The sequence below is a fragment of the Bidens hawaiensis genome, unplaced genomic scaffold, assembly GCF_021521415.1.
Source record: "Bidens hawaiensis isolate Kalapana, Puna unplaced genomic scaffold, B.hawaiensis_p1.1 tig00031167_1, whole genome shotgun sequence".
NCBI classification, from domain to species: Eukaryota; Viridiplantae; Streptophyta; class Magnoliopsida; order Asterales; family Asteraceae; genus Bidens; species Bidens hawaiensis.
The window spans coordinates 150,939-158,112 of record NW_027495241.1 but is presented as its reverse complement, the minus strand read 5'-3'; the positions used below and the strand labels follow the sequence as shown (position 1 = coordinate 158,112).

The 7,174-nt window shown below is 38.9% G+C and overlaps 1 long non-coding RNA gene across 1 annotated transcript; it reads left to right on the top strand.

The window, feature by feature from the left end:
- Positions 1-5,427: 5,427 nt before the first annotated feature.
- Positions 5,428-6,730, top strand: LOC143581758 (uncharacterized). Its single transcript, XR_013143882.1, has 3 exons — positions 5,428-5,593; positions 5,700-5,795; positions 5,902-6,730. It is a non-coding gene; the product is annotated as an uncharacterized LOC143581758 (long non-coding RNA).
- Positions 6,731-7,174: the final 444 nt, after the last annotated feature.

Here is a 7,174-nt window from a genome sequence, read left to right as displayed (position 1 = left end):
TCCTGTGGTGTTCTGGGCTGAGGCTGTTGCTACAGCCTGTTATATCCTTAATCGTGTTTTAACTGTTAAAAGATTAATAAAACCTGTTATGAACTTATGCATGGTAGAAAGCCAAATTTGAGAGGTCTTGAACCTTTCGGGTCCCCATGTTCGATATTAAAGACTAACTCTAAATTTGGTGAGAAAGCTGACGAAGGTATCTTGGTTGGCTATGTTGTTGGGACACCCAACAGGAGAGTCTTTAATCTATCAAACAGTAAGGTTGAGGTGGTCTGTAACACTGATATTACTAGGTACAAATCACCAAGGCCTAGTATGGGACCAGTAGAGGCTTTCGACTATGATAAGCTATTCAAATCTTTTAATGTGCCTTACTTGGATTTTGCAGACATAGATGAGAAAATGGCCACACAGATGTTGTATGACGAAGAGGAGACCATTGTACAACGCCCGCAATATAATGAAAATCAACCAACCTCGTCAAGTGCGGTTGAAACTCCGGCTGTCTCGAATGAAGATGAATTCTACAATCCATTTCACACTCAGCATCACTCTGATGAACTCTCTCCAAATCTAGAAATTGATTTGGAAGTCGGTCCGGTTCAAACCACCAAAACTCACAAGAATCATCCGTTAGAAAATGTGATCGGTAATCCTTCTGATGGTGTACATACTAGAAAAAGTTTGGATGAAAACACATGTGTGTATGCAAACATTAAGGACACTGGTATTATAAATGAATGCTTGTACGCCTGCTTCATCAGTCAGATAGAACCAAAGAACTATCAAATTGCACTGAAGGATAGCTCGTGGGTTGAAGCCATGCAGGAAGAACTGGCACAGTTTGAAAAGATGGAAGTATGGAAGTTAGTTGAAAAACCACAAGATGTGAACGCTATCGGTACAAAGTGGGTATTCAAGTGTATGAGAGATGAGAAGGGGGTAATCATTCGCAACAAGGCAAGATTGGTAGTCAAAGGGTTTAATCAACAGGAAAGAATTGATTACAATGAAGTGTTTGCTCCTGTGGCAAGATTGGAAGCAATTCGACTGTTTCTGGCCTTTGCTTCACGCAAAAAGATGAAAGTGTTCCAGTTGGATGTGAAGCGTGCGTTTCTGAATGGAAAAGTCGATGAGGTGGTATACGTCGAACAACCTCCGGGTTTCCCTGACCCAAATTTTCCTGATCATGTGTACAAGCTGAGCAAAGCATTATATGGGCTACATCAGGCACCTCGGGCCTGGTATGCAACTTTGTCAGATTACTTGCTAGAGAATGGGTTTGAGAGAGGGAAGATCGACAGTACCTTATTTGTCAAACAGAAAAGGGGTGATTTTCTACTCGTTCAGGTTTATGTGGACGATATCATCTTTGATGTCTCAAGAGTTACTATGTGTCAGGAGTTTGAAGCTATCATGAAGAAATGGTTTGAGATGAGCGCCATGGGAGAATTAACTTTCTTTTTGGGATTGCAGGTAGATCAGAAGAAAGATGGCATGTTTATTCATCAAACGAAGTATGTCCATGATGTGCTTAAACGCTTTAAAATGGATGATAGTACCCCATTTGATACTCCAATCTGCGTCAACCACAAACTGGGTGTTGATTCCGACAGTGATGAAGATGTGGATCCCACTCAATATCGGGCAATCATAGTTTCTTTAATGTATCTAACCGCATCTAGACCTGACATTATGTTTGCGGTTTGTCTTTGTGTTCGTTTTCAGCAAACCCGAAGGAATCACACATGAAGGGAGTGAAAAGAATCTTGCGATATCTTAAAGGAAAGCCTAAGTTGGGACTATGGTACTCAAAAGGGGGAGAACTGGATTTGGTAGCATACATCGATTCTGACTATGGAGGTTGCATTCAGAACAGGAAGTCAACAACCGGTGGATGTTAGTTTCTCGGAGGAAGATTGGTGTCGTGGCAGTGCAAGAAGCAGACCTCTGTAGCCATTTCCACCTGCGAAGCATAATACATGGCAGCATCCAATTGCTGCTCCCAGGTTTTATGGATACAACAGCAAGTGCGCGATTATGGTCTGAATTTCACTCAAACTCCTATTTGCACTGATAACACTGATGCTATCTCAGTAACTAACAATCCCGTTAAACATAGTAAAACTAAACACATTGACATTCGTCATCATTTCATATGGGATTGTGTTGAGAAGAAATTAATTATGCTTGAAAAGGTTGATTCACTGGATAATTTTGCCGATCTTTTTACAAAAGCGTTTGATCGATCTCGTTTTCAAAACCTTGTTGAGGTAAATGGGATGATCAATCCAGAGTAACCATCATAAAAAAAACATCACTATCGCTTAAAATTATGTCGGTTGCTCAAGTTTGAAGGACATATTCCACGAATATGTTTGGTCCTTGCATCTACTTGTAGATTATAAGGATAGCCATTAGCCAGATGACTGAAAGCGACTGGGGCGGTTTATGATGGGTTTTAATTCTTTCGCTTACTTAGTCAGAGGGACACATATTTGTATGTGGTCGGTCCGGCTGATCCATTGGATCTTCAGGATAACCGTTTACCTAAAGACTTTGTCTTGATCGGGTGTTTGATTTTAAAATTTTTTTTATTGGGAAATGATATAATTTTTCAGTCTATAACTTCGCAAGAAGTTTCTTTATTGGTGTTAGAAATGAAAATTGATCCAACCTTGGAAAGTGATAGATAAACTGATTGTGTGTGCCTAACCGGTGAAGTTATTAGGCCTAAAAGACTCTAGGACAGTCATTGTATGTTATGGTAGCTTTCTATGGTGCGTAAAAGTAGAAGTGATACAAACTAAATCTTCTCGATTTACTGTGGAGAGTCATTTTGAGCTGTGCATGTCTCCACATACATCTCTCCGAATGATAGGAAGAAAAGTGATTACCCAGTCGTACACGAGCCCGTGAGTGTTCTGATTTCCGCGAAGTTAGTGTTATGTCTCTGCAGTGATCCAGATTCGGGACTTGCAGTTGTATTTGTATTGTACAAAAAAAACAAAAAAAAACAAACTTATTATTATCGTTAAAGCCTGATGAAGACTATATGTTTACATATATCAAGAGAGCATATTTCAAAGTCGAAGCGAGTTCGGGAAGATGAATCGGAGAGTTTTACATGTGAATATTAATTGATCAGACACTATGGGTCGAAGTCAATTCGGGGTGACTAGGGGAAAGCCAAATACGCCTTGAGAATAGATAGGAGGCGTCACAATCTCTCATGTGATGTTCATCTAACTTTTGAGCTTAATTGAAACTAATCTGTATCACAGAAGCAATGAAAACCATACTAAGTTTTTATACCTGACTACAACCTGTTTCTCTATGTCATAATACCGCTGAACATTGATCTGTTTGACAGCCTCTTAGTTAGTATGATTCCTGGTCGGATCTTTTCTAAAAACATGCAGGGTTCGATCAAGACTGAAATTTGATCCCGTCCTTTTATTTAACTTTTGTTATGTATTTTGTCTTATGGTTTGTTTTCATAAACACTTGATTACTTGTTTGGGGATTCCACCGCCTTATGCTCAAGACATATCTCATATGCGGTTTGACTTTGATGATACTCTGTCTGATTCTGAGAGTATTGCGGCTCTTGAAAGGGTAGTTGCAGAACAATCGAGGGTAAATGTTATTCAAACTCAAGCTATTAATCGTTTGGTGGCAGAGAATCAACTTCAGACTGCACTTCTGGTTGAACATGATAAGTTGTTTGACAAGCTGAAAGAGTTCTTAGCATCTCAGGGGGAGTATAGTTGCTAGGGTGATGAGCTGAGGACAAAGAAGAGGCAAGACAGAGACGATGATCCCAATGCATCAAAAGATGCAGGTGGTGAGTTGCCAAGAACTGAACAAAATCTTGGGACTTCCACATCTCAGGGGGAGTATGCTGGTCCGTCAGGCAGTACAGGTGGTGAGAATGTGGTGGTTGTAGACGATGAGAAAGTGATGGGAAATGATGATGATAACTTAGTTGATAATGTATTGACGACTAGTGAGATTGAAAAGATTGGGGAACAGATAGAGATTGATAGTGAGTTGGAAGAAGGAGAGATAGTTGATGATGGTGTAGAGCATGATATTCCAATTGTTGATGAAGTAAAGCTGAGTCAAGATGAAAATGTGTCGGGTGATCCTGAGTGGGAAGAACAGCCAAAATGGAAGGAAGGCTGTGCGCAATGGTTCTTCAAGACTAAGAAACCTGCAGTTCCAACAATGTTCAAAAAAAGTTACAGTATCAAGGGCTATGCTGAATCAAAGAAAGGTATTATCTGTTGGTTGTATGATGAGCAGCTAAAATTGTTTGTGATAAAGCGATATGATGGGGTTCAGTATTTTAAGAAGGCTTTGAGATCGCTCAACACCTTGCCTGAGTGTGAGGTGAAAGATTTGGCACATCTGAGATTGATTAATCGAAGTGATGACAACTTTGCGAGATGGGTTGGAAAGATCGTGTGGAAGGAAAGTGTGAAAGAGAAAAAGTTATAGTTGTTGAAGCCTCAGAAAGGGAAGTTGGTTGAAGACAAAGAACGAGGCATGAGGGCTGACAGTAAACCCTAGATGGTAATGAAATACAAGCCGATTCGATATTTGAAGGAGGTTCCGATGAAGGTGATGCCCAAGGATGTGTTGAAGGATCTCAAGTGGTGGTATGTTGACTGCCACACTACTGAAGCCGTGATGGAAGATGAGGATTAACAGGAGATCTTAAGAGTGTATGATCCAATGCACTTGGTTAATTTGTCTCAAGCTGATTTGCAGGTACTTAATGATAAGAAGATTTTCTATATTCCTGCGTGGAAGGATGAAGCAAAGAAGTACCAGAGGGTGGTTTCTGTCTGTGTGAGACAGGGTATTCATGCTTAAAGAAGGTGGGTACGTGATTTTTGGATTACAAGACACGAGAAAGAAGATAGAGATATGAGGCTACTGCCAAGGGGGAGTATGTTGATGCATGATGTCAGTAGTTTTGTATCTCGTGTTTATTTGTGTCTGTAATCGTTTAAATTGTTCGTTTTGTTTTGAACGTGTTAAGTTTGGTTTGGGTTTAAGCGAACTTGGGAAAGAAGCGAAGTTAAGACAACTTCGCCTAGCATGTTAGGCGAAGTTGTCATGATATATATATTCCTAACTTCGGCTTCCTTATTATTAACTTTGAACGGCTGTTTTGTGTGATTCTCTGAGTCATGTGCTTGTTTGTTTGGTTATTACGCCTTGCAATATAACAAGTATTATCATATATACTCGTGTGTTTGTTTAGATTCAACGTGTTTATCGTCTCAACACTCGTATCGTATACGTGAGGATTCCGTACCCTCGTGTTACGAGATACTCCTATGTAGATCCGGCTGGGAACCTACATAAAGTTGTAGCCGGGTGGTGGTCGAGTTGACGCAGAGGAGACCCGTAGGTAAGCCGTTATGTTGCCTTTGTCTTTGTCTTTTTTGGTACGCTTACCTTATTCATCGTGTTTTCTTGAGTATGACTGCCACTGCCTTGTCGGTTATATGTTATCATTGCCAGCTACGGGTGGGTCATGTTCCGTTGGTTGCTATCTTGATTCGGGTTATTATCTAAGGTAATAAACGTCTAGGTAATTGTTATATTCCCTTTTTTAATTCAATTATGGTTGTTTTTTCATTCTGTTTAGACCTTAAATCTATTTTTAACTAATTAATTTGGAGGTCAATGGTGGTATCACGCTACCCATCGGGTCAGCTAGGTTGTATAACAGTAGTTGGGACAAGATGGTGCGAGTTAGGGATTGCCGATCTGGACAGGTTGTTAATTGCTATATGTTGATATCTGATTTACATTAATAATTTGTTTCATTCGAATTTGATTATTTATGTTTTTTATTTGTTTTTGTTCTTTTGGGTTTTGTAGTGTGCAAGGGTTATTACACTGTGGAGTGAAGTTGGGTGTATGCTAAGTTAAGGTCCACGATGGCACGAATGTTTGTGGCTCCGCCTAATTTTGTCAGAGTAAACGATTTAGTGTTGTTTATGCATTATTTATAGTTTTTTTAGTTATGTTACAATTTGTTCTAGGCATAAAATGTGCAAACATATGCAGAGTTGTAGTTTCTAACTTATCAAGTAAGCTTTTGGACAAACATAGGTAGTTGATGAGGTTCTAATTGAATTTGATTGTAATTTGATGAAGTGTTGGCTAAGACAAAACTATTCATAAGAAAAACAATTTAATTTTTGACATGTATCCAAGGCAATACGGTGCTTGGCTGCTTGCGGTTATTGACAGATACGTGTGAGCTCCTCCCTATTTATTCTCCTCTGTGTGTCATTCTAATAACCATCCACTTCACAGCTCCTGCCTCCTGCTAATAACCTTCGTCACTACAGGGCGTTCTTTTCTCTTCTCTTTCAATAAGTATTTTCAGAGCGTAATCGAGTCACTGGTAAGAAGCTTTGATTCCAATTTGATAGATTTCTTATTCCGTTATGTGAATTTTGAGTTTTGGGGGGTTTTAATTGGGAAAATTTTGTTGTACGTAGAATTATAAAGGAAGGAATCGTGTGAAGGGCAATTCATAGCTGTTGTGTATAAGTTTTGTTATTATAATTGATAGATATAATAGGATTAGTATTATGTGGTAACTGCAGGAAAAAAATTGAGGAATGCCTTCTTGGTATCACACCACTCATCACAGATGAATTTAAATGCTAGCCGATCATATGTTGATGATTTTTGTTGGTTAAACTGACTCAAGTGCCAATCATGTGCCAATCATGCCTTCTTGCTACCCTGTCTATGTCTCGATGATACAAACTGACTCAAGTGCCAATCATGCAATCTGCATTTTAGTGTTATTTACAGTAAGTATTTGTGATTTTGGTTCATGTTTTGTTTATATTACCTTTCATGATGACATGCGAGTTGATCTATATGTTTCTTCGGTCGATGCCATGTACCATGGTACACCGTACATGTTTAGTCCTATAAACGAATCCAACGAACGCAAACAAATGCATGCTTTGTTTATTCGTGTTCGTTTATTTAAAATCTAAACAAATAGTTTACTAACGTAGATGAACATAAATTAATACAATTGAACAAAGATAAATGAGCATATATGAACATACATAAACAAGTGTATTAATTTTCTTAAAAAAATTGTTCATACTTTTAGAGTTCAAGC